The sequence below is a fragment of the Acomys russatus genome, chromosome 11, assembly GCF_903995435.1.
Source record: "Acomys russatus chromosome 11, mAcoRus1.1, whole genome shotgun sequence".
Classification (NCBI taxonomy): Eukaryota; Metazoa; Chordata; class Mammalia; order Rodentia; family Muridae; genus Acomys; species Acomys russatus.
The window spans coordinates 24,875,539-24,895,320 of NC_067147.1; the positions used below are offsets into that span (position 1 = coordinate 24,875,539).

A 19,782-nucleotide genomic window follows, 5' to 3' on the forward strand; every position below is an offset into this window, starting at 1 on the left:
TCTCTTTGTTTCTGTTATAGAAAGGGAATATGTTGACTGTTGTTAGACTTTCATCTGGAACTTTAGCCTTCTCACCTGTTTCCCACCCAGTGCTGTCCATAATTCTATCCTGGCTGTACATTATCTTAGCAATCATTGCATCACATAGTAATGTTTGCAAGTTAAGGAGGCTCCATCTATGCAGTTATGGGGTCATGAACTTTTGTAGTAGGACTGCTCTGTGATCTGTTTTGTGGTCATCCATGCTTTTTTAATTAACCCATCCTCTATGCTTGTTTAACCTACCATAGAACATTTAAACTGAAGCTGTGTAGAATTGGGTCCTTGGTATATTATCAGTCCCTTGTTGGACGATTTATTGTTTGTCACCTGTTCCCAACTAATTAACATAAGATCATATTACATGGTAATATATAAATATATACATATGTATTTATGTAATTTTATATAATGATTAATTTAAGACAGTAATTTGAAAATCAAGCACCTGCAATTTTGTATTGAAGTGTCATCTTTGGTATTGGAAAGTTGTGGTTTGAATATATTATATAAGAATACAAGTATTCACAAAGGATCATACAAAAAGGATATACTAAAAGACACTTTTAATATTTTATTAATTTATTCATATTAAATCTCAATTATTATCCCATTCCTTGTATCTTCCCATTCCTCTCTCCCTCCCTCCCACTTTCCCCCTACTCCCTTCCCCTATGACTGTGACTGAGGGAGACCTCCTCCCCCTGTATATGCTCATAGGGTATCAAGTCTCTTCTTGGTAGCCTGCTATCCTTCCTCTGAGTGTCACCAGGCCTCCCCATCCAGGGGAGGTGGTCAAATATGGGGCACCAGAGTTCGTGTGAAAGTCAGTCCCCACTCTCTACTCAATTGTTGAGAGTGTCCTGTCCGTTGGCTAGATCTGGGTAGGGGTAAAAGGCACTTCTTAAACTTTGAGAAAAAAACATTTTAAGTTAAAGGAAATAAATTCAACCTACAAATCAGATCCCATTTCAAAGAGAATGCCGGTTCTTCATACATTGTGGTTAATGCATGATGATGATGCTATCAGTATTGCTATAGGTCTGTACTTTTGTGAGTTTTCATTCTTGAATTTCTTGTATTTTAATTTTCATTTTGTACTGAAGACACTGAAGATGCTACTTAAGTAGCTTATATTCAGTCCCTTAAGTTCTCCAGTCACTTTTACTTACGTACATTGCAATTTCCTTCCTGAAAAGACCTTCTGGATACATAGTCTACTACGTAGTTAAATTCTTAGAGTTAACATATTACTTGTACATATTCCAGTTGCACATGTATTACTTGTACATATTTCAATAAAGTTTCCTTTCAATTAATGTTTTCTTTTTAAACTTCACTGACTCTTTCAACATCTTTCTTACATTTCGGTTTGACATTAGGAAATTTAATCTGTAAGTGCTTTCCTCCTTTCAAATAAGTCAATAGTCCCTTTATACACAGATGCACTTCAAATGACCAATTAAATTAAGAACTCATTCTGGGAAATTAGGTGGAACTATTCTATTGTGTGGGAGGTTAATATCATGTCCTTGTTGATAAAATGTCAGAGTTTGAGCACATTCTGCTACAACCTTCATTTTAGGCTGCAACTCAGCAGGCAAGTCAAAAGTTTCCTAATGAAAACCTACAGGTGAGAAGTAAAGGGGCATTGGCAGAGAAAGTAAAATAAACAAATGATCAAACAGAATCTTCCCTGACTAACTTTACAAAGAAAATAGTACCTGTCATGTAAGAGCAACGAAGCTGAAGAATATGGGAAATCAGTTACCAACTCAAACTATTTAATACAGAGCAATTAATGATATACCTACTTACTAATAGAAATTTTTCATAGGAATAAATGTTAATTATATATGTGCTTTTGTGTTTAAAAGACAATAATGATTATAGATTCTGAGGAGTTATAAGCTTATTCTAGTTCAACACTTTTTTAAGTAGCAAACACAATATCTAAGGATTAAATACATTTTACAATAGTAAGAAGTGACATAATTACTTTTCTTATTTGTGTATAGGTTATTGTGCTCAGCTTTCTTATATTTATTGTCTAACGCCTTCCTTATTTAAAATCTTATATTATTTTCTCACTATCAAAGACAATGAAAATTATGGATTTTTTCATGATGGATAAGTGCATAAAATATACTCTAACTGTAAAATTTCACTATGTTGTGTATATTTGAGGTCCAATTTATTTTGCTGTGAGACTTTCATGTATTTATAAGATTTGTATGGTAAAATTCATTAAAAATAAAACAATAATAGCAACTATAATAATAAGGACCAAATAAATATTATTTAATACAAATGTATTCCATGAGAGCAAACAATATTAGCAATAAAATAATGATAGGATGGCTAACTAAAGCTTTTATTATTAGTCTCACATTCCAGTTATTCTTACAGCCTAAATTGTATGACTGTGTGATTTGAAGATGGGCAATGTGTTTTATCAATGTATTTTTAAGAAAAGAAAGATAGATATATCCTAAGACATATTTTCTAAATACTTTGTAATAATATATAGTCACAGACACTAGTCTGTGTAATAGTATCAAGTGCATCTCTAGTGTTATTTTTCTCTTGCCTGCCCCTGTCTCTGACTCTTTGTCTCTCTGTCTCTCTGTATATTGTCTGATAAATGCAAAGAGAGTTTCAAGGGAGGTTTTACTCTTCTGAGGATCCTCAAGTTTTTAAAATAAAACAAAACACAGAATAAAGAGAAATTCACGTACTTTAATACAAGGTGAAATTAAATGCCTTTTAGTTCATTTCTTTTTTCATTATTTTCACTGTAATAAAAATATGACTAACCTGCTATGTGCAGTGATACATGCTTATAATCCCAGCAGTCAGGGAAGCAGAGGCAGTTGGATCTCTTTGAGTTCAAGGACAGCATGGTCTACAAAGTCATACACACACACACACACACACACACACACACACACACATACATAAATATAATGTAGCTCACGTGCAAAAAGGTTTTTAGGGTGTGGGAGGGCTGGGGGTATGAAATTTCTGTTTCATATATTTGGGGTTTTCTTCAATTTAAAAATCTTTTGAAACTTTTTTTTCTTTTTTAACCTTCTTATTTTTTCTTTTTTTTATTCACTTTGCAGCCTGATCACAGCCTCATTCTCTCCTCTTCTTCCATTTCCACACTCATACTCCCTCCCCACACATCCCTCTCTTGTTCTCAGAGAAGAGGAGGGCCCCCATAGGGACCAAAGATATCCAAAGGCAGACAATAGAGTCAGAGATAACCCCAGCTCTAAAAGTTAAGGGACCCACATCAAGAACAAGCCACACATCCGTTATTTTTGTGTGGGGAGCCTATATCCAGCCACTGCTTGTTAATTCTCTGTGAGCCACCATGAGACTCTTGTATTGTCCTTGACACTTCCAGCTGCCTCAATCCTTTAGTTCACTCTTCTGCCAGCCTCCTTGAACTCCACCTATTGTTTGACTGTGGGTCTCTGCATCTGGTTCCATCAGCAAGAGGATGAAGCCTCTCAGAAGACAGTTATGCTAGGCTCCTGTCTGCAAGCATAGCAGTATATCATTAATAGTGTCAGAGGCTGGCTCTCTCCCATAGGGTGGGAATTGGACCAGTCATTGGGTGGCCATTCCCTCAATCTCTGCTCCATCTTCATACCTACACTTCTTGGTAGCAGGACAAACTGTGGGTCAAAGGTTTTGAGGGTAGACAGGTGTCCCCCCGTGCCAGTGGGAGTTCTTACTGGATACAGGTTGTGGATTCTGCAGGACCCATATTTCCTTCTACTTAGTGTCACAGCTAGGATCAACTCCATAGACTCCTAGGAGCTACCTCCATGCAAGAGATGCCTCCTCACTGATTTCCATTCTTTCCGTCAGCCCTCACCCCACCACTGATCACTACCCAGTTACCTTCCCTACCTCCTCTCGAATCTAGTTCCCTCTGTCCAACTACTACAAATGTGTGCTGTATTTCCCCTTCTGAGTGAAATTCAAGCAACCTCACTTGGACCCTCGTGTTACTTACCATCTTTGAGTTTGTGGATTGTACCATGTCCATTTGATACTTTAGTACTTTATGGCTAATGTCCACTTATAAGTGAGTATATACCATGATTATCTTTCAGCTTGTGAGTAACTTCACGCTGGATGATATTTTCTAGTTTTACCCATTAGCCTGTAAATTTCAAAGATGACATTGTTTCTCTCTCTCTCTCTCTCTCTCTCTCTCTCTCTCTCTCTCTCTCTCTCTCTCTCTCTCTCTCTCTCTCTCTCTCTCTCTCTCTCTCCCTCTCTCTAAACCTTTTAAAATTTTGTTCACTTTACATCCCGGGTAGCCCCCTCCTTTATCCCCTCTCAGTCTCATCCTACCTCTTTCATGTCCTTCATGGTCCTCCCCACTCCTAGTCCTCAGAAAACAGTAGCCTACCTCCCCTATCATCTGACCTCAGCTTATCAAGTCTCATCTGTACTGCTTGTATCCTCATCCTCTGAGGCCCACCAGGGGGAACTGATCAAACAGTAAGCACCACAGTACATGTCAGAGGTAGCTCCTACTCCTCAGTAGTATGGAACCCACAAGGAGACTGTGATGGCTATCTACTGCATCTGAGCAGAGGGTCTACTGCCTCACCAGGCATGGTCCTTGGTTGGTGTATTTTTCTCTGCAGCACCCTTACCCCACAGCAAGATTTGTTGGCTCCATTAGTCTCCTTTTGAAGATTCTATCTCCTCCAGGATCTTCTATGCCCCAACTCTTCCATAGGACTCCCTGCACTTCACCCCAAGTTTGGCTGTGAGTCTCAGCAACTCCTTTGATTTCCCCACTGGGTGGAGTCTTTCAGAGTATCTCTATAGGAGGCTCCCATGCTGTTTCTCTTCTTCAGATGTTTCCAGTGTCTATTCTAATTGCTCTTCTGAATGAGAATTGAACATTCTCCCTAGGGACCTCCTTTTTATTTAGCTTCTTTGTGTCTATGTATTGTGCTATGGTTATCCTGTATTATGTGGCTAATATCCACTTGTAAATGAGTACATAAGATGTATGATTTTTGGGGTCTGTATTACCTCACTCAGTATGATCATTCCTACTGTCATCCATGTGCTGGAAAATTTCATGATGTTTTTGTTTTTTAATAGATGAGTAGTATTCCATTGTGTAAATGTACCAACGTTTCTTCAGCAATTCATCAGTTGAGAGACATGAAGGTTGTTGCCAGTTTCCGGATATTACAAATAAGGTTGATATGAAGAGAGCTGAGCAATTTTCCTTGTGGTATAGTGAATATTCTTTTGGGGATAGGCCCAGGAGTTGTATAGCTCTCATTACAGTTTTTGATACTAGCAATTGTGGCAGGAGTAAGATGGAATTTCAGAGTCATTTTGATTTGCGTTTCCCTAATTACTTAAGAATGTCAAATATTTGTTTAAAACATTCTCAGCCATTAAAGATTACACTGTGGAGAATTCTCTGATAAGTGCTGTTTCTCATTTTTAATTGGGTTTTTGGTTTGTTGGTGTCTATTTTCTGGTGTACTTTGTTTATTTACAATATTAGCCCTCTGTCAGATGTAGGGTTGGTGAAGATATTTTTCCATTCTGTAGGCATCAATTTTTTTTTCTACTCAGTGTCCACTGCCTTTCATGAGTTTTTCAGTTTTATGTGGTCCCATTTATTATTTCTTGATATTAGTGTCTGAGCTGTTGGGTTTTTGTTCAGGAAATTCTCTCCTGTACCAATGAGTTTATAGCTATTCCTCAATATCTCTTCTATTAGATTTAGTTTATCTGATTAATGTGCATTTTTCTTCATGTAAATATCAAGTTAGACCAGCTCCACTTGTTGAAGATGCTGTATTTTTTCCATTGTATGATTTTAGCTTTTTTTTTTTTTTTTTCAAAAATTAAGTGTCCGTAGATATGGCGTTTATTTCTGGGTCTTTCATTCTATTCCATTGATCAACCTGTCTGTTTCTATGTAAACACCATGCAGTTTTTATTAAAATTGCTCTGTAGTACAGCTTGAAATCTAATCCATGAACATGGGAGACCTTTCCATTTCCTGTTTTCTTCTTCAATTTCTTTCCTCAGAGACTTGAAGTTATCTTCATACAAATCTTTAAATTGCTTAGTTAGATTTACATGAAGATATTTTATATTATATCTGTCTTTTATGAAGGATGTTGCTTCATTAATTTCTTAGCCCATTTATCCTTTGTATGTGGGAAGGATAATGAATTTTTTAAGTTAACTAAGAAATAGACATTTTGATAAGATGTTTATCAGCTGTAGGAGTTCTCTGGTGGATTTTTGGGATTGCTTATGCATACTATTATGTAATCAGCAAATATTGATATTTTGGCTTATTCCTTTCCAACCTGTATCCCTTAGATCTCCTTTAATTGTCTTATTGGTCTAACTAGACATTCAAGAACTATATTGAGTAGATACAGAGCAAGTAGGAAGCCTGTCCGTTCCCTAATCTTAGGGGAAATGTTTAAGGTTATATCCATTCAATTTAATGTTTGGTATTGTCTTCCTATTGCCATTATCCCATATAGGTATGCAGCTTGTATCCTGAATCTCTCCAAGATTTTACCATGAACAGATGTTGGATCTTGTCAAATTCTTTTTCAGCATCTAATGAGATGATCAAGTGGCTTTTTCTTTCAATTCCATTACCTATGGATTATACTGATGGATTTTCATATTTTCAACCATTGCTGCAACCCTGGGCATGGTGGATTGTATTTTTTATTTGTTCTTGAATTTTATTGAATACTTTTGCATAAATATTCATAAAGGAGACTGGTCTCTAATGCTCTTTATTTGTTGAGTCCTTGGTTTAGGTATCAGGGTGATTGTGGCCTTATAGAATGAGTTCGGCAACGTTTGTCCTGTTTCTGTTTTTTTGGAATAGTTTGAGGAGTATTGGTATTAGCATACTACATTCTCTTCAAAGGAAAATTTTATGTAGGTAACATCTGAATTCTGAACATTTCCCCCAAAATTCAAGGGCATCCATATTCACAAAAGACATATCACTAAAGCTTAAATCACACATCAAATCCCACACATTAATAATGCGAGACTTCAACACCACACGTTCATCATTGGACAAGTCATCAAGACTGAAATTACACAGGAAAATAATGAAACTAACTGATGCTATGAGTGAAATGGACCTAACAAGTATCTACAGAATATTACACACACACACACACACACACACACACACACACACACACACACACACACACAAATATACCTTCCTTTCAGCTCCTCACAGAATATTCTGCAAAATTGAATGTATAGTGAGTCACATGGCAAGTCTCAACAGATACAAGAAAAGCGAATCTACTCTTTATATCTTATCAGACCACAATTGACTAAAGCTGGACTTTAGCAACAACAAAAAGCCTTCAAACTCATGGAAACTAAAGGCTGACTAGTCAATGACCACTGAGTCAAAGAAGAAATAAAGGAAGAAACTAAAGACTGTCTAGAAATCAATGAAAATGAATGCACAATATATTCAAACTTACAGAACACAATGAAAGCAGAGTTAAAAGGAAACTTCGATATGTCAGAAAAGTAAAAATCTTGTCTCTTTCATGTAAGAATTCTTAAAGTTTAGGGTTTTGTAAAGGGAAACATAAATGTTACTATATTAAGAGAATTATAAGTAGATTATATGGAATAAAAGCAGGATTTAACGGTAAAGTTGAATATATACAAGATTTTATTTATTTATTCTAAAAATTTACTTATTAAAGATAATTTGCCTTTAAAACAGTTATAATAGAGAACATTTATTTTAATGCAAAAGCCTAGGCAGGTAGAAATGTGGTTATGTTTTCAAATTAAAAAGTTTTGTCTTATAGATGTTGGATTCTACACTCAGGTAAGAAAACTATTTTTCCAATGTAGTATAAAATGGGGAATTGTTCATATTTGTATCCTTGGGCTATAAAAAGTGTCACTGGGGAATTGTTCAAATATTAAAACACAGTGTTGAGATGTCAGAGGGTGCTATGATAGGGGTTCATGTTGAGGAAAAAGGAATAAAATAAATGGGAGTATAAAATGCTAGGACAATGAAACCATACGATAAAATACAGCATGAGCACATAAAAGAATATCAAATGTTAGCATTAAGTGCTAATTTACTTATAAACACAAATTTTCATTAGTCCAATGCATATCTTTCTGCGATTTGTTGCATTTCAGATATGAAGAAAGCAGATAAAAAGTGAGAAATTTGAACCAAATATTATTTTGCAATAGTAACTACATTATGTAAATTTTGGATAATACATTAACCACTACTGCAAATAGACAATACACAATTTTTAACCATAAATTGCCTGAAATATCCCTATAAATATTATCCTTGATTATCTGAATATTTAAATTACAAAGTGTCATAAGTTGATGCTATGAAAATAGAACCAAATTTCAACTTTATGCATTTTATGTAATTATTATGCTTTTTATCATTGTATCCCATCTGTAAACGTCTTAGGATGAAGTCATCACTCAAAAGATGTGATATTCTAGAGATCATCTAAAAATAGCTGGGTTAATTGAAAACAATGGCTATAAATCAAGCCCAGCATCTCAGGGATCTAGCTCACTTCAAATAATGAACTAGGTCTTTTCCAAGTGCCTACTCATAACTAAAGCTTCTATTCTATCATCTTCCTTCTCTAAATACATTTATTCAAGTTGCTTGGTCCTTTCCTTTGTGCATTACATAACACAAGAAGCCTGAAAGAGTAGTCCCTCCTACCTCAGATGCACTTCTTTCAACAAACAAACTAACAAAACATTATGGGAATGAAACAGTGCTGTGTGTGCAACAGCTGAGAGGTGAAATGACTGTCAAGCCTTAGTCTCCTTCTAATGATCAGAAATCACTTTTATTTTATTATTACACATTCTTAAAACAAACAGAGATTTCCTAAACATGTGTCAACTATCAATTCTAAACATCAAATCTAACAAAAAACACAAGAAAACTTGCCACATCCTTGATATATAGTAAAATATTGCCTCAAATTGGCAAATAGATTAAAGTTTTTAAAATGTATTAATTTTTCTGTGAATTATAATAACAAAAGACACGTAAAAGGTTTCTGCTATGATACTCAATGTAGTATAAAAAGAATGCTTATTTTATTGACAAGTCTAGCCTTGGCCATAGAGAATATCAACATCCAGCCTAGGACCCGTGAGGCTCTGTCTCAAAAAAGTCAAGGAATCTATATCTGACTCAGCTAAAGAGGCCAAGACTCTGTGAGTAGATAGTAAATAAATAATAGATACTAGAGCAGAACCTACTACTATTTTTCAGCTAAATGGAAATAATGTTAAAATGACTCTTAATTTTCTATAGCTATATCAATAGCTTAGTTGGTCTTTTAACTCTCCTCTGTGAATCTTCCTTCCTCTGGTAGCAGATAGCTATTAATGAAGAGATGCTTGACTGGTCAGTATGCAGAAAGTATAAAATTTTGGAAGCTTACTTAAAAAATATTACACCCATCACTCCAAGCCATAAAAAATTATTGAGGAAGAGAGTCCAGAGAGATTCCTAGGCACAATAGGATCATCACACATATGAACACACAGTGATTGTGACAGCATATACAAGACTTGCACATGTTTTAGCCAGACAAAATCATAGCATAATGGTGGATGTGGGGGTGGGGACAAATCCCACCACTAGCTGAAGAGGTATTGCCATTTGATAGTTATTGGTTGGGAGGAGGAGATGAGTGCAGCACAAATTGTGTTTGATGAGTTTAATTAAAGAGGAGTGGACGAGGAAGAAGTGGAGGAGGAGGTGAAAGAAGAGGAAAAGAAGATTTATCCACGTCTCCTCAGAGGTAGGTGGGTTTGAAGGTGAGTGAGGATCTGAAAAGAGCTCGAATGTAAATATGGTCAAAACATAATGTGTAGAATTCTCAAACAATTAGTAAAATGCTGTTATTGTAAAAAGTAAATCGAAAAGCTAATTTCTGTTTTACTAAATATGTAATATAAACCTTAGAAATAATTTGTACTAGTAATTACAACTGACCTTTATATTTAAAAACCTGTTGTGGAATGATATGGAAAACAGAAAAGTTCACTTTTTGATACATATTCTTATAGACAATCCAATGTAATCTAGAAAACAACATAGCTACAGCAGAAACAACACATTGCCTTTACACTTAATCATTGCTTCAAATGTGCAATTCCCTCTTTTTTTTTTTTTTTTTGGTACATTATGAAAGCAAGTGTGTTGATACAAAAGACTTAAAAATCACAGAGGAAAGGCTCACAGAATAATAATAAATCAATGTGTGGTGTTTAAAGGAGCCATCCTTTGAAAACAGGGAATAATCTTCCCCAGCCTCTTTGTATTACATTTTTTATTTTGTTATTTTTCTTTTGCTTATTTTTCAGTATAGTCAATTTTTGAAACAATATGTTTTTCTTCACCTTCCACAAGATATTTTAAACTTTTTATTTGATAAAATTTTGCTTATATTCTTCTAATATGTATGGGGATTTAGGTAAATGTATTATTTGACATATCTTCTGTGATTGCTTTGTTTATCTGACACTAGGTATAATCACTTGTGAGGAGACTGTTAATGGGGGGGATGATTTTTCTCAATTGGATCAGCTTGTGGGCAAGTGTGTGGGTAATGGTCTCAATTACGTTCACTGAGAGAAGACCCAGCCCAGTGTGTATTATCCCCTACTCAGAATAAAAATTGGGTCTGAACACACCAGTAAACAGGTGACCATGTATGCATTCATTTTGTCCACTTTTCACTGTGGATATTTCTACAGTTGTTTGAAGGTCTTTCCATGACTAGGTCACAATGATGGACAGCAACTGGGAACCATAATCTGAAACAACCCCTTTCTTCACAGAGTGGCTTTTTTTTTTCCAGAGAGTTGGTTTTTTTTTTTTTTTTTTTTTTTTTTTTTTTTTAATCACAGAAACAGAAATGAAGGATTATACCTTGAAACACCTGTTTATAACAGATTCAAATGTCAAATATATATTAGAGAATGTTGAATGACAGTTTTGTCTATCTCTAATGTATAAAATTGTGTTTCCTTCAGTAACTGAATGTATTATTTATCCCTTACTACATTTACAGTATTTCACCACGCATATTATGGACATCTTAGTATTATTATCCATAGTTTCACAAAATTGCAATTTTTCTACTGAGATAAAAGATGTAGCCGGAATTTACATCACATAACTATAACAGAATGTTTCTTGGCTTGAAAATAAAACATTATTTGACTTTTGCCATAATGAAGCAATAGCGAATACGTTGAGTGACGGTACATTTAATTCAGTTTGTTTAAGAGACTGATGGTGGGTTTTTCAAAAAGGAGTCATTTAATCAAATAGCAAAGGAAATGTAATAACAAGTTAATGTTTCCCTGTAACAACTAAGCACACTACCTTGAGACTTGTTTTTCCCAAAGCCATTCTTTCCCTAATGTCTATTATGAGGTGTGTATTATCTTTGTAAGTGAAAGATAGATTCTTTTTCCTCTGGATTTTGTCACTTTTTACTCAGTTCATATTCTGATGTTGAATATGCTTACTTTAGTTTATGTCATATAGACTTTTATATCCTCTGGCAAAGTTTTCATAGACCAAATTGTGTGGAAAAAATACATAAAGTCTCCTTTCTACTTATAACTAGGCTTTTACTTCCACACAGAGCCAAGTTCAACTTATAATTCTCTGACTTCCTCTTTCTGAGTGGTAGGTTTTATTCTTGTTGCCCATTTTACAATGAGTACAACATTACACACACCACTATTTCACAAATTATTCCTTTCAGCATGATCTCTCTAAGTTTGTATTAGAGGAGTTATGTGTGCTTCTTTTTAATGAGACTTATGGGTAGAAGTACACTGATATCTACAATATTGAGTGACAACATGAATGAACCAACCTTCTTTCAGCCTTTCCTTCCTCTCCAGGTTCTATACATAAACTGAGAGGATAAGCTATAATTATACCTTTAAATTATGGATAATTGATCATTATAGAAGAAGACCCAGAAGGCAGGAAGGAGGACAATTTTTTTAACGGCCATTAAGTCAGTGTTCCTGAATTAAAATGTTTGTGAACAATTACTACCAACAGACATATGGTAAACTGTACGACTTAACATCCTTATCTGTTAAGTAGGAACAATAACACTTGAGTATAGGGATAGTCTTTTAAAGCATTTACAACTGTATCTTTAAAAAGAACATTTAAAGAGTATTTAATGTGCAAATGCTTGCTAAAGAATGCAGAAGAAGGCCAAAGTGAGGAAAACACTGCATAGTCTTAATTGAAAATGTAAGTATAATCTGAAAAAAAAAACCCTTTAAGGATTTAATTAAGAGAGTTAAAAGTATTAAATAATATTTTTATTAATTCTTTGGTGGACCATATTAATTTCCTTAATTCCTCCCCAAACAACCCTCTCCATCCTCCCATCTTTTCAACTCTATGTTGAGATTTCTTCTATTTTTTCACTTGTGAATGATATCAAATCATTCAATAAAAAACGATGTACCCCTATATATGAGATTATTATAGAGCATGGATAGAGATGAGAAATGATGGTAAGTGTATGCAGATGATAAAGTATATCATGTGGCAGTTGACTGTGAGAATTCTACATCCTAGCACCATACACATGGATGAGGACTAGGACAGAGTGAGTAAGAACTTTGGATCTTTGAGGACATAGCAAAGTCATGGACCCTATAGAATGAAGTGAATCTTCAGCTGTTTTTAATATTTAGACATTCAAATAAACATTCCTTATTTTCAAAATGTTATTAATTCATATCCCATAGTCTTTGCTTTATCCTAGCCAGAAACTCCTCCAGGCTCTCCCTGATAACACTCAGGCCAAGTCTATGAGAAAACCAAGTAGGCTACCTGCAGACCTTCTATACTCCCTTTCTTCCTCCAGATCCAAACACACAATCTCATCTTTAGCTCTGCAGCAAAAGATATGTGCTAGCCTTCCATATTCCCTGCTCCCAACTCGTGTGGTTTCCACAGATCTAACTCTACTCTCTCTCTCCATGCCTCTCATTGCTTTTTTCCATCTCCAACCCAAGCATCACCACTCCCAACTGCTAACTCGCCAAGCCCCACCTTTTTGTGGGTTTCAATCTTGCAATGTTGTTTTATACACATTACTTGTGGTTTTATTTTTTACTACGTTTTATTAAATATTTTTAGATATACATTTATATTATTACACATAAATACAATAAACTATCTTCAGCAAGAAGAACCATCAAGCAATCAGGAATCATATATACATACACACACGTGTGTGTGTGTGTGTGTGTGTGTGTGTGTGTGTGTGTGTGTTACATTCATAGTGTTTTGGCTATTTGTATTTCCTATCTTGGTGAGTTTAAATTTCTGAATGTAAATCGATATCTATCACATCTCATCATTATTAACTTAAACCATCTGTCTAGACCTAAAAACACCTTAACCCTAAACAACTGAGCTTAACTTGAAACTCAACTTGTGGTTTTAAAGCTTAAAATCTGCTCATCCAGAAGAGTTGGGATAGGATCACAGTAGCAGCTACCAAATCTGTACTGTGTCACTGGCAAGTCAGTTTTCTGTAAAAATGAGTAAAGTTGCTCTGGTTGAGAACACTTGATGTGCCCTGGGTGTTGGAGGTTTGCCAGACCCCACAACAGACCTATAACCCCTAAGGACATAGAAGCAGTCATTAAAAATCTCCCAATTTAAAAAAGGCCCTTTATCACAAATTCTACCAGACTTTCAAAGGAGATCTCATACCAATACTCCTCAAACTATTCCACAAATAGAAACAGAAGGAACATTGCCAAACTCATTCATTCTATGAGTTCAAAGTCACCCTAATACATAAACAACACAAAAACTCAACAAATAAAGATAGTTTCAGACAAATTTCCCTTATGATTATTGTTGGAAAAATACTCAATAAAATACTGGAAAACCATATCCAAGAACATATCCAAAACTTTGTCCACCAAGATCAAGTAAGCATCATCCCAGGGATGCAGGGACGGTTTAACATACAAAAATCCATCAATGTAATCCACCATATAAACAAACTGAAAGGAAAAAGGCACATGATCATCTCATTAGATGCAGACTTCCAATGTTCCTAACAGTCTTTGACCTCTACATATGTTTGCTCTAACAGTTTATAATTTTCGCTCCACTCATCTTTCTTCCCGTGACCTTCAGTAAAGACAATTCTTCCGTGCACCCTAGTTACTCACTGAGAAACTCTTCTAATACCCAACATAGGTCATGGAAACATAACATCAAGTTTAAACATCTTGAAGTGAATTTGAAACCTTTAACATTTATAAAATGTATATACTTATAACAATAAAATTAGTTTTAAACATGTATGACACTGTGTGTCCTAATTTGTGCTTACTTTAAATTCAGTCTCTTAGCTGCTTAATAGCATTTTTATTATGCAGCCCTGTGAATTCTGATACTTCCTTAGTACTGACTGCCTGACAGTGTCTTTTTTTTTTTTTCAAATAAATTACTTTTAGTTCTGTTAAGTTTCATTTACATACTCCAAAGTGTATTCCCCTATCTCCTTTTTTGCAGGCAAAATATGAAATTGAAATTAGTCACTATAATAAATTGTGCCTAGCTGCTCTGTATGGACAACAAAATGTAAAAGACTCATTTGGGGTTTTATTTTCTCTGATGTAGAGTTCATTATGTTTATTTTAAAGATGTTCATAATAGAAACTAAGAATTCTCATTTCCTGACACCAGGGAATCTCAATAAGGTAAGGAAATAACTGGCATGTTTACATTTTAATCTAAAAGTTATCTGGCAGTAATAGGGGTTTCTTGTAGTATATTAAAATGCACTGAGAAGCATGCCTGCAGAGACCATGCCACACACACAATGAGCTGAGCCATCTCATTACATTCGATTAGGAAAAGTTAGAAAGGTAAGCATAGCAAATGAGCCCGTGGAATATGCAAATAGCTCCAGGGAAAAAGAAAATGAATGAAAGGATTGCAAAATGACAAGCGAGCACTAGTGCTTTGGTAAAAGATTTGAATGACAGTTCTCCTAGTCATTAAATTATCACTAATTAGATTCTAAAAAAAAAAAAAAACAGTATTAAAATAAGAAAATAAAAAAAAAGGAATTTTTGAATCTCTCTAAACAAGATGAATGCCTCTTTGTGTTCTGGGTGTGTAAAGAACCCTGTCAATTTGTTGAATGTGTTTTTATGAATTTTCCTTTAAACCAGCCACATCTAGTTTTATAATTTTTATAGAGATAAAAAAATAATGACTTGGCATAGGTGAAAATAGAAATAGTAGAAGCTGTTTCTTAAAGAATTCCACCTGAAAATACATTGTTTTCAGTCAAGATAATGATTCCTGATGCCTCTGTATCAATTATTTATTACTAAACTAGTTTTCTGAAGTGTGGCCTTTTTTGGCATCTTCTGGAATGTTCTTTTTGCTCATATCTCCCCAAATTCCAAACATCATGTATTTGACCCTCTCTGTTGCAATTGTAAGATATTCTAAAAAGGGAACTTAGAAGAGAAAAGTTTATTTTATCTAACAGTTTTAAAAGGCCATCACTGTGGAGGAAACAAGGCAGCAGTTGCCTAAAGCATCTGGTCACAATTCACCCACAGTAAAGAGCTAGTCTCCAATAAACGCATGCCACTGCTCAGCTTGGCTTTTCCATTTTATACAGGGTGCTCTTCCTATGTCACTTAAGATAATTCCCCACAGGTGTGTTCAGAGAGCCATCATCCAAGTGATTCTCTATCTCATCAAGTTGACAACTGAGCTTAGTTCTCACAGATTAACTAAGATATAGCAAGTTTTTCTTAATGATGACAGTTTATCTGACACATTTGTAAGGTCATGACTATGAATTTCACCACATGATGCTGACATGCATATTGCTTACTATTCTTTTACATTTTACTTATTTCTGAATTTTATATTACTTTTACAATAACAACTGTTATTTCTGTGGAATAATTAAAAAATGCATAACAAACACGTAGCTTGTACTCTTTTACTCAGTATCACATACCAAGTTAAATTATTTATATTTGCTTTGCACTATATCTCATGGAAGGGAAAATGGGCCTTGCTTAATATGCACTTACTCACATATCCCACACATTGTTTCTAGAATTTCTAGTTTATTTATAACTATTTATTTATAACTTCCTACTCATTTGTCCTCAATTGTTTCACAGGTTTTAACGCCTCTTTCAAATATAATTTTTTATTCTTTCACTTGAGAGTCACAAAGAGTAGTCTTACGTATACTGTACACAGGCATTTTTTTCACCTGTAACCCATTATCTCATTGATGACTTCATCATCTTTAATGTCTTGTTTATTGTCTCCCATTTGAAGTGTCCAAGATTGTCTGTTATTATGCTATGGAAGGCAGCTCGAGAGAATAGAATTCTCAGTGCATTTTCTGAATAACTCCATTGGAGCAATGTTTTTGTTTTGTTGTTGTTGTTTGTTCTTGTTTTAGTTCTTCCCATGATGCCATTTTACTATTTCTTTTGGAGTAGCTACTTAAACAAATGAGTCTTAAAGGCTTCAACTTAATGGTATAACCTAAACTGAATGTACACAAACATGATCAACTTCCTGAAATGCTGGCCTTCATCCTTTATCACATTCACTGGAATGAATTTCTTGATTTGGGTACATTTTTTTCTGGCTCAACTTACCTGTTTTATTTATTGTTATATACAGCATTTATAAATGTTTCATTCTGTCTATTAATTATAGATTTGGAAACACAATAGAGTATGTTCTTTTGTACTGACAGGGTCATGCCGAATTGCTCAGTTATGAACAAAACTTAATCACTCTCCTGTATAGTTAGCTCATGCGAGAAATCTATATCTAGCATTTGAGGAACTTCCACACTGATTTCTGCAATTCCTGTATCAGAAGTGAATTACTATTTCCCTTGACCACATCCATGCCAGATTGTCTTTTTCTTAGACATTCCTGACTGTGGTAAAAAAGAAATCTTAAAGTAGACTTAATTTGCATTTTCTTTATAGATAATTACTCTTAATATTTTTGTATTAAATAACAAAACCTTTATGACCCAACTGTCTTAAAGCTACAATAATGACTGCCATGGCAAGCAATGCTCACTGGTGCAATGGTGATACAAACATCATGCGAAAATCAAACTACTTTCTTATTTAAGATCTTATTCAGAAGAATATATGCATACCTGGCACAGTTATCCAGACTAAAACCCTATGGCTAGACATGTCATTGGCACTACAGGAGAATCAACTTCTATTGTTTAGATAATGGAATATAGCATTAAAATAACCCCTGGTGATATCTCTCTATAACCATAGATTAATGCATCAGTAACCCTCATGAGAGAAGCATCATTCTGCAGTAGATGACTCTTTAACACAACTGGTCAAGGCAGAGGATAAGCAACTGTGGAATACTCAACTCTAAGTGAGGCATCTAGGTCACACTCATTCACTCTTACCAAAGCTTAACACATAATTAGAAATATTTTTTTTTTTTTTGACAAAAAGTTTTCAATAAGAAATGTGGCTGAACAGGAAGCTTCCTGGTGGCAATCATCTATGAGAGCCCAAGAAGAAAGGAAGTTATTTGAGGTTCCTGTCTACTCTCTTTATGGTGCAAGTTGAGTATGCCCAGGAGAGTTCTGCTCTGCCATTTTAACCTTTCAAACATGTGTTCCATGACCTTAAACTGAGCATCCCAAAACATGCCCTCCTACCCCTCACCCTTGCTTCTCTCTTGCTCACTCAGGGTTTCTCTGTATAGCCTTGGCTGTCCTGGATTCACTTTGTAGACCAGTCTGGCCTTGAACTCACAGAGACCTGCCTGCTTCTGCTTCTCCATTGCTGGCATTACAGATGTGCTCCACTGTGCCCAGCTCCCTCTCTCTTTCTTGAACTGTTATCTTAAACTGCTCAGTAATGTGTTTACCACTGAAGTGCCTTTTAATACGAGTATTTACAGGATTCACAAATAAAATTACCATGCTACAGACAGAAAGAAAGAAAGAAAGAAAGAAAGAAAGAAAGAAAGAAAGAAAGAATCTCTTCAAAAGGAGAGGGAGAAAGTTTCTAAGAACCTTACAGCTTCCGGGAAAATGATGACTCCCTCTCAGAAGCCAGGGCCTGTTGTTAGCCTAACCTGGGAACCCTGCCCACCATCCCAGCAGCAGCCTGTGCCCAGAGTGCTTGCTGCTGCCAGCTTCTGAGGACTTTGGGCAGCAGAGTTCAGTGGAGCTGCTAGATAGGTTGAGGCATCAGGAGAGACTTTTGCACAACAAATAATTAATTTGAAAATTGCCTGACGGAGGTAAAAAGATCTCAGACACCACTGGCAAACTGAGAGCTGCCACTGCATTATGTGAAGAGGTTGGAGGGAGAAGTGAACTGTTTAATCCTTTCAGTGCAGGCAAAAAGCAACCACAAGAGTTGACACTGTCTTAGACAAGGCCCAAAATTCTGAACTGATGCTTGATACTTCCTCATTAGTTTTTGAATGCTCCTCTGTAGACAATAAATCATCTAAAGGAACCTCAGAAGCCCTGGGACCTGCACATCTCACTCACAGAGGGAGTGTGCAGACTTTGGAGGCTGGGTTTCCTGTGAACTCAGGCCCAGCTCCCAGCAGCAGAGCCAGGACACCCTCATCTGAAATGAAACAACATCTTTCCCAATACCCTGTTTCAAATCAAGCAGAAGATATTTCCAGCAGCATTGACAGCCTGTTTACCACTAAATTGCAATAGATCACAATCTCAGACCAGACTGATCCGTCGGAACAAACACCAGCACGAACAACTTTGCGGGGCCCCAGAGCAAGACTCCTAAGAGGGCTCATTACATGGAAGTGCTAGAAACGCATGTCAGAAACCCAGTGCCCCCATTTCAGAAGTTTAAGACCGATATGTTACCCACACGACAGAGTGACTCACCAAGCCATTGTCAGAGAAGGGCGAGTCTCCTGCTTCCTGAGAAGAGCTGCAAGGCAGGACTAGGCAGCATCTTGATGACATCACAGGAGCGCGCCTCCTTCTGCTCCACCACGGCCTGCACAGCTGCTCTCTATAAAAGAGTCATTGACCCTGCAGGAAGAGCACAAGCAGAATTCTGGGGAGATGCAGGCAAAGCTCGCAGTACTGAAACTAGCGGAGAGACTGAATATTAAAGTGCAGAGCTACAATCCAGAAGGGGAGTCTTCAGGGAGAGACCGAGAAGTGAGGGACGAAGATGATGCCCAGTCCTCTGAAGAATGCTGAAGATGAGCGCTGGGAGACCTTGAAAGCCGACTGTTGAGCTTTTGACTCATAACGAACCTCCTAACAAGTATCAAGATCAGTCTTGATCTTGTTGAGGGACAGCGGTTTTTTAAAGTTACACAAAAGTAGCAACAGAATAAGAGCCTAGTTTGTCTTTCCGAAGATGATCGTCACATGCTGGGAACAGTTGAATATTTGAACATTGTCTTTGACCATATTGTATTACATTTTTGCAGTATGTTGTGCATTGGTCTGCCGGCTATGGTGGTGCATGCCTTTAACCCCAGCACCCAGGAGGCAGAGGCAGGCGGATTGATAAGAGTTCGAGGCCAGCCTG

At 36.0% G+C, this 19,782-nt stretch overlaps 1 pseudogene; it reads left to right on the plus strand.

Moving 5' to 3' along the window:
- Nucleotides 1-19,445, plus strand: part of LOC127195322 (DNA-directed RNA polymerase II subunit GRINL1A-like) — a 36,485-nt pseudogene extending 17,040 nt beyond the window's left edge.
- The last annotated feature ends 337 nt before the right edge of the window (nt 19,446-19,782 follow it).